The sequence below is a fragment of the Copadichromis virginalis genome, linkage group LG5 (genome assembly GCF_057382275.1).
Source record: "Copadichromis virginalis isolate Kocher_CV1m ecotype Utaka linkage group LG5, C_Virginalis_male_GT1.1, whole genome shotgun sequence".
Lineage (NCBI taxonomy): Eukaryota > Metazoa > Chordata > Actinopteri > Cichliformes > Cichlidae > Copadichromis > Copadichromis virginalis.
Genome location: NC_140622.1, coordinates 8,319,867 through 8,328,881, shown reverse-complemented (window position 1 = coordinate 8,328,881; position 9,015 = coordinate 8,319,867). Strand labels below are relative to the sequence as shown.

The window sequence follows — 9,015 nt, the reverse complement described above, 5'->3', positions numbered from 1 at the left end:
CGTCTGTGGGTCTTTCTGCCTTCAGTTTTGTATATAATAACTGTAAAACAATGCTCTGTCGTTTTGAGATTGGGTGACTGAAATTTCCTCTACCATGTTTAACAGATCATACAGGATGCTTCAGATCACCATCGGCCCCTTTTCTTCTCCAAGCTTTTCTCTTCCACTCATTTTGCAGCAAGTCAATTTTGTACCACTGAACATGTTTAGATATTTTTTCTTTATTTGTTATGTTTTTATTTTTTGGCAACATCTAAAAATGCTTGCACAGTGATACTGTTCTTGAGTGGTTTGTAGACTTAATTATAGATGTTGACACTAAGATGCCAGCCTCTTTGAGAGCGTTCCTGACTTAGCTAAATGTTCTGAAGTTATTTTCCTTAACGATGGAAATAATTCTGTCATCATCCACTTCAGGTTTCTGTGGTCTTGCTATACTGACAAGTTCATTCCTTCTTTTTAAGAAGGTTATGTAGCACTTTTCTACTCTATCTGAGAAATCAAAGCACTTTACACAACTTGCCTCATTCACCCATCCATACAAGCACTTTTTGCTATGGTCTTTCTGTCAAAGTGTTTTCTATCTACCATTCACAACATGCTTGTCTTTGACATGTAGACTGGAGCAGCCAGGGACTGGACCACCAATCTTCCGATTAGCAGATAATCTGCTCTACCAGCTATTTACGCCTAACTTTCTATTCCTAGAATTTCCTGAAGTTTTTGTGACCTGCCCGATTGGTTTGTTTTGGTGTTTCAGCCTAGTGATGTTCACCTTCACAGACATCATATTCATACTTCCAGTGTACAGCCACCAGAGGCAAGTTCAACACTTTGAACCAATTTTAGATCTTTTATCTGTTTATTTTGCCATGGAACAACAAGTAAGGAGGCTTCACCTGAGGCTTGTCAGTCAGTTGTCCAATTACCTTTGAGCATCTGAAAATGGGAGATTATGTATAAAAATGCCTGTAATTCTTAAATAGTTAATGAAATGCATTTGTTATTAAACCTTGAATTAAAACTGAATTTGATTGTTTAAAATTCCCTGTGGTGGTGTACAGAGGCAAAATTGCAAAGAATAAGTCATTGTCCATATATACTGACCTCACAGTACCTTAAGAGGGGAAAACCAGTCTTTTGCTTTAATAACAGAGATGATACCTTTAACCTTTGGTCCACTGAGCTGCTATCATACAAAACTGTGATGTTAAAAAATTCTTCTTGTGTAAGTTGTATGTGAATGGGAGAATTTCTTTTACCACCAACATTCTCCAGCTGATCGGTCTTGTGTAAATCTGTGTAAATCTGTTACTGGATCCATAAAAAATTTTTTTTTAAATAATGACAATAATGAGAAAGGCTTTAATATCAGTCCTTCCTGTCACAGAGGTCCCCACATTATAAACTAATTGCACCATATAAACGTTTGAAAACTCAGACATCAAATAAATGCCTCAGAATGACTCCTCAAAGGTTGAATCATTATAATAAGAATACATCAGGCATAAGCACTGAGTGCACACAGCTTAAAGGAACAGTTTCACTGTGCATGGCAGAGATCAGAGTGACAACCCCCAAAACAGGGATGGTTCTACAGACGAGGTCCTCTGAAGTTTTTCCCCTCCTCAGCTTTTCTGTGTTTTCACTATTTTGCGTTTTCTTAGGGTCAGTGTCATTGCTGGTGATACCTGGACCCTACAGAGGTTGTGCAGGTAGTCCAGCTCCTCCAGGCTGGCACATCAATGTGACATCATCATCAGGTTTGCTGTGTCTCCCAGCACAGTGTCAAGAGCATGGAGGAGATTCCAGGAGACAGGAGCAGAACCAGTATCTGCACCTTTGTGCAAGGAGGAACATAATGAGCACTGCCAGAGCTACAAAATAACCTCCAACAGGACACTGGTGTGAATGTGTGAATGTCGCTGACCAAACAATCAGAAACAGACTTCATGAGGGTGACTGAGGGCCCAACGTCTTCTAGTGGGCTCTGTGCTCACTACGTGGCACTATGGAGCCTGGCATTTGCCACCCTGTGTGTTTCGAAGACGGTTCACTCTGAGCACAGGGGACAAACATAAAAGAGTCTGGAGAAACCGTGGAGAACGACATGCTGCCTGTATATTGTTCAGCATGACTGGTTTGGTGGTGGGTCACTGATGGTCTGGGGAGGCATATCCACCGAGGGACACACAGACCTCTATAGGCCAGGCAACAGCACCATTAGGTGCCATTAGCTATCAGGATGAAATCCTTTAACCCACTGTCAGATCCTACTCTGGTGCTGTGGGGCCTGGTTCCTACTGGTGGTCTTATTAGGAGCATGCCCCAATGTTATAAGCAATGCATACAAGCACATGGTGGGGCCATACAAACTACTGGGTACCATTTTTTTAATGACATTTTAGTCAAAATGAACGAGCCTGGTGCTACATTTTTTCACTCTGACTTTCGAGGTGTCTTTGAACTCAGCCCTCTGTAGGCTGATAATTTTATATCCATCAAAAGATGTGCCATCCTTTCATTCTTAACAAATTACCCGATTATTTTTTCCCCTTTTTTCCTTAAGATCTGTAGTGCTTTTGAAGTGCTCCTTTTAAATTTTGGAGCAGTGTATAAATATCACAGGAGGTCTTTTCTGTGCTGTGTTATCAAGATTAAAAGATATCAACAGATACTATTCTCTCTGCTTCTAGTTGTTCTCGCACAGTTTTTGTGATTTCTGGCTTTTGACCAGCACCCAAAGCGTGACAAACTGAGGGACTGGTCTGTCACGAGGAGACCTGAGTAATCTATGTTGTTTTATCACAGTTTGAGTCTTCAGTAAATATTTAAAGAGATCTGCAAAAGATAGGAAGAAAGGGTGGGGTCATGTTCACCCCATTATTGAGCACCATGAAAGAACTATACACAAAATCTTCAGGAATATAAAAAAGATCTGTATATTCATTCATGTATATGACCTACATAACATACACAACTGTTCATTACGTACGCTGGAGATCAAATTACAAAAACCAAAACAAAGGTTCGAGGATACAAGTGAAGCTTTAGCCAAGAAATTCAATTCCATTTTATTTATATAGAGCCACATCAAAGCAGCAGTCGCCTCAAGGCACTTAAAGAAAAAGGCCATTCTGTTTAACAAACACGTCTTTCTGTATATGAGACATATTTTGGAGATAAGCTTTGAAAGAGAAAAAAAAAGGGTTTGCATGTTATAAATCCCAAAAGGTTTGTTTTCGCTGCAGACCGGTGATTCTTCCAGAACGTCAAAAATTGAAATATATACTCCAGTGATGACGCACATCTGCTACAGCCTTTTTCCAGCTTATCTGCACGCACACTCACATTCACAGTCCAGGATTACGCAGGAATTTCTGCTCTGTCACTTTTCCACCATAAATAAAGGAGATGGCCTCCTTGGAACAACTAAATGTCTTTATTCACGTTGGACTTTTGACTCCTGCACAGCATTTACAGAACAAGAATAAAAGCTTAGTTCATAAACAACAGTGATTCATGTGATACGCATCCTAGCTTGTGTTTAGCCTCCACAGGAGAGTCCACTATAGCAAGCCGACCACCGCTCCTGCTCCAAACCTTCAGGCCTGAAACTGGTAAAGCTAATGCAACTTGTAGCTTCAGGTTTAGCTAATTAGAGCAGTAAGGGCTTCCTGCAGAACTACTGTTGACCTCTGACCTCCTCACATTCCTAAAGTACGTCGTCCCAGGCCTCATGATTCGGATCCCCGGGAGAAGTCGGAATGAGTTAGGAGACACGCGACTGATCAAACCACAGGCCTGATGGCAAGACAGTGTGAAGCCTGCCAGTGTTTACTGTCTGAGAATGGAATGATGGGTAATGGCTGACGGGTTACTACTGGCAGGAAGTCAGGGCACATTCCCCCAGCGACTGACCAATCAGACGAGAGGTGTCAAGCAGAGTCAATACATGGTCAAAGGTCAGAAAAGCAGGTTTGGCATGGCCAGCTGTCTGTTTGAATCTGCCGTGAGGGAACACAGAGGGGTCTTTGAAAGGACTTACCTGGGCACAAGCCCAATGCCCGAGGGCTTCACCTGCAAAATGTCACTGACACAGACAAAAACAAAACCCAAAGCAAAGAATTTTAAAAACGAGTTTTTTAAAAAACCAAAAGATGAGATGAAGATGAACTCAGGCATGTTTAGTGAGTCTGAGATGGTTTTCTCCTGACCCTCTCAGAATCAGCTGACTTTGTTGTCCTGTAACTTTAGTATATCGAATGAAGCCATGCCACATTTTACCCTTATGTGAAGTTACAGGTCCTTCAAGTACAAATCTGTTGCTTTTTAATTCACATTGTTTTCTTCTCTATCAGTACAGGAAGTATCTACATGAAAAGTGAAAAACACAAATGAGCCCTGCTATTTGGTTTTATTTGTTTTCTGTTAATTCAGTGGAGAAAACATACATGATAAACTTTAAAGTGTGACATCACCAGGAGGGCAAAGTGAAATCATACCTATGATGATATTATTTCTGACTATTCTATCATGTAATAACACTCATAAGACATAACATTTGAATTTCTGTTTAATCAAATGTAAAAAGCATGGTGGATGAGTGACGACTGCCTATATACTGTTGTTACTCATATACTATATATACTGCCTATATGACACGTAACAAAGATTGGTTTGATCTTCAAACGTTTCTTCTGTATCTCGGACCACCAAATTTCAAGACAAAGTGAAAGCCTCTGTAAAAACATTATGTTTATTAATACTGACCTTTTTGTGATGTCAGTGAGAAATAGCTGTCCAAAGTTCCCACTGCCTGAAAATCCTTCAAGTCGCTGTAGAGCTGTGAGATTTGCTACACATTAGCATGTTAGCATTTTGTTAGCATTTACTTGTGAGAGTTGACAGACTCATGTTAGCATTTAGCTCAAAGCACCTCTGTGTAAATAAAGCATTATGGATAAAATCTTTAGTACTGCATTAAGGTTATTGTAGTTAATTAAAACCAAAACTAGATGTGAAAAACATTTTAATTAATTAGAAATTTAGAGAATTGGGAATTTTTATTTGTTATGCTAGTAGCAGCCAATTACCCTTGAGAAGCTAGCCTTGGCAGAGACAGTAGTGATGGGTCGTTCGCGAACGAAATGGCTCTTGGAGCCGGCTCTTTGACGTGAACGACGCGAGCCGGCTCCTTATCGCGAGCCGTCACGTGTTTTTTTTTTTTTTTTCCTTTCTCTCAGCCTCTCTCTCGCACTTTTTTTCCGCTTCACTCTGCACGCGAGCCTTGTGCTTTACGCTGGGCAGAGGGGGGAGGGGCGGTAGTTACACTCAGTAGCACAGGAACAGAGCCAGAGGGAGAGAAAGAGAGGCAGGGACAACAACATTAGAAAGGTATAGTAATCATCCACAACTATTTTCGGTTGCAGATGATAAAGGATTGAGAAAGTTTATTCATGCAGGTCCATATGACAGAGAATATGCATGTTCTTTTAGTTTTCATATTATAATTTATATTTAATTGTGTTGTGGTTTGCAGGTGTTCTTTTCACTTTAAATTTGTGAAAGGAAAAAGCTGAAAATTTAAATAGTTAAAACTTGAAATGTGAATAGTTGATTTTTGTATTATATGATTTATTTATTACATTTTATGTGGAGTGAATAAATAAAAGTATATTTACGGTGGCCCCTAGAGACAAAGCACATACAAACTTCAAATCACGTACTAACTCTGAAGCATGTACAAACTCCAAAACACGTAAAAACACGTACAAACTCCAAAACACGTAAAAACTCCAAAACACGTAAAAACACGTACAAACTCCGAAGCACGTAAAAACTCAGAAGCACATAAAAACTCAAAACACGTACAAAAGACAACAGAAGTGCTCCAGGATGCTGGGCGCAGTGTTGAGCCTTTGTTATCTTGTGGCTACACAAGCCAGCAAGTACCAATGACCGGATTTGGTGTGTGGTAATAACAGGTAAATGAACTTTTTTTTAAATTATTTGAATATATATATGAGTGCCTGTGTATAAATACACAAACAATACACACATGCTTTCAATTGTGTAATTTAAGTGATCTAGTAGCTCTGCTTTGGAAGTTCAGTTAATGCTAGAAATGTGTTTTGGAGTTTGTACGTGTTTTGTCTCTAGGGGCCACCGCATATATTTATATATAAACATATATAAATAAAACCACTTGTTTTTACGTTAGTAATTCCTTTTGTGCATAATTTTATATTATTGTTAATAATAAATTAATTAAAGCAACAAAACAACCTGAAGAGCCGGTTCGGAGCCGAAAGAGTCGGCTCTTTTTAGTGAGCCGAACCGAAAGAGCCGGATCTCTAAAAAGAGCCGGAAATCCCATCACTAAGAGACAGGACTGATAAGCTCACTCCTTTCTCACTCCACACACTCACACTCCCAGTTTTTACATTTGTAGTATTCAGGACCAGCTGGCGCTGACTCAAGTGACATCATTTGAGGTAGTCTGTACCAGACTTCAAGTCCATAGATAAAGCAAAAAGTAAGTTGAAGAAAAACACTGGAACAGTTTCACAAACCTCTGTTTTTCTGCCTCTCGTCTGTCCAGCAGTTTGCTTCTGTACAATGAAAACAAAAGTGACACTGCTGAGTGAAGAGAGAATCAATCTCAGTTTATGTGACCCAAGCCAAAAGCCTTTCCCTTACTAGAAAACCCAGAAAATTGATTGCAAACACATTTCGTTTGCAGAAGAGGAGGATCAGGTGGAGAAAGAAAAGGGAGAAGATCAGTGCCCTGGCTTCAGATCAGGCCACAGGTGAATCAGACTGAAACAGATACTCTGCTGTATATGTTTATTACAAACATCTTAATTAAACAGAGATATGTGACAGCGAGTGAGGACAGAGAGTACCTTCGTGTTTGTCAGCACCTCAGAGTTTCTTACAGGAAACAGACACGTTTCCTGGTAAAATCACCATCAGTGATGACTTGTGTTCCAGGAAATGCAGTCAGGATTAAATTAATAACCACACTGAGTTTGTGTCAGACATTAAGTCCATGGAAAAAGCAACAAGTAAAACCTCTGTTTTTCTCCCTCTCTCATCTGTCCAGCAGTTTGCTTCTATAAATAATGACAACAAAAGTGACATACCACTAAAGAAAGCAGAATCCATCTCTATCTGCAATCCATCTGTGACTCAAGCCCAAGGCTTCCCCCCTTATTGGAAAACCTGCCCTGAAAATTTATTGCAAACACATTTCTTTTTCGGAAAAGGAAGATTAGGAGAGAGAAGAAGAAGAGGGAGGAGGAAGCTGACTCTGGAACATCATGTGCAAAAAGAACAGGCTGCAGTGGTTGGTATGAGGTGAAAAGAGACCGTGTGAAACATGTACTGGTGGCATGCAGTTTGTGTGAATGAATAGAATAAACTGTTGTAAATGTAATAAAACTCATTTTAAAGCAACAAATGTAGCATTTCACATTGTATGCCAATTTTTTCCTAGATGACGTTTAACTATAATCACAGTGTAAGCTCTTTCATGTACAGACACCGATCAGGACAGGAGCATGACATTTGTGAGACCACACTGCCCTCTAAAGGCCAAACAGTGTCATCAGCAGCAGAAATGTGATATTAGTTTTGGTCAGAATTTTCACAAGTGCAAGGGATTTTCAACATAGCATTAATTTCGAAACATACTAGTTCTCTTTAGAAAGCAACAATTATTTCAAAATAGAAATAACCAGACGACATTATTAGTGCCATGAAAAACGGACCTTTTTACTGAGCCTGCTGCTGTACAGTTATGTGCTTTAACTTCATAATACCCTTTGCTCGTAAAACATGCTCTGAGTTCTGAGTTTCCAAGTGTCAGTCAAGAAATTCAAAGAGAGCCAGACAGTAGAGAAAAAGCCTGATAGAGGTAGGAAGTGAAAGATTTGAAAGACTCTGGAAAGAAAACAAGTGAGAGATGCCTCAGTGCATTAATGAAGGCAGAATCATGAAGACAGAAGGATGTGTGAAAACTGGGCCTCAGACGTCGCTTTGTCTTCCAACACAGCAACAACCAAAACATACATGGTGAAGAATGACCCCCAGAAGACCACAGTGAATGTTCCTGACTGGCCTTGAATCCCACTAAAAATCTGTGGGATGAACTGAAGATCAAGATCAAGGCAGAGCAAAAATTTGGAGGAGCTTGAGAGCGGGGTGGGATTGTTGAGGAGACGTGTGAGACTTATGGAAAACTGACTACGATTAGGGGGGGCTAATAACCCCTACCCAATACTTTTATTGTATTTTGAAGAGACACTAATTGTTCTGATTAAAAACTGTCAGTAGAGGATTCCAGGATCTCTCACATATATTGAGTCTGTTATCTTTGAGAAGTCTCAGTCTCTCCAGATGCAACATATTTACCATCCAAAGCTCAACTCAGTTTTTACCCCACTGCTTCAATATTATTATTTTTTGCAGTAACTATTCCAAACAGGATTGTGATCCATTCATACTTGTTTACAGATGTCAAAGAGGTGATTCCCAGCTCTTCCCAAATTCTTCAGAGTAACAGTGAAAACTCGTCTTCCAATAAATGCACATCTTCCAATATCTACATATCTATATTACTGCTAATATATATTTTGTAATATATCTATATTATTGCTAAAGCACTTCTGCATGGATGCAAACTGCATTTCGTTGCCTTGTACTTGTGACATGTGCAATGACAATAAAGCTGAATTCTATTCTATTCTAATTCTATTCTATCATGACAGACAGGTGAAATATTAGTGTGAAGCCTTACTTTGGAGTTGGGTGCGTTTTCTGACATAATTTCAAATTTGTAAGTATCCAATAAAACCCGGTGCAGTCATTTTGCAAACATTCTGTAACTGTGTAAATGAGGCACACTTACAGGGAGTGCAGAATTATTAGGCAAATGAGTATTTTGTCCACATCATCCTCTTCATGCATGTTGTCTTACTCCAAGCTGTATAGGCTCGAAAGCCTACTACC

General features: G+C 39.6%; 1 long non-coding RNA gene across 2 annotated transcripts; it reads left to right on the top strand.

The window, feature by feature from the left end:
• Nucleotides 1-5,353: 5,353 nt before the first annotated feature.
• LOC146708864 (uncharacterized) lies at nt 5,354-7,451 on the top strand. 2 transcript variants are annotated; one of them, XR_014920386.1, is made up of 3 exons: nt 5,354-5,397; nt 6,746-6,812; nt 7,112-7,451. It is a non-coding gene; the product is annotated as an uncharacterized LOC146708864 (long non-coding RNA). The 2 variants fall into 2 exon arrangements; XR_014920387.1 differs by having other exon boundaries at nt 7,109-7,451.
• The last annotated feature ends 1,564 nt before the right edge of the window (nt 7,452-9,015 follow it).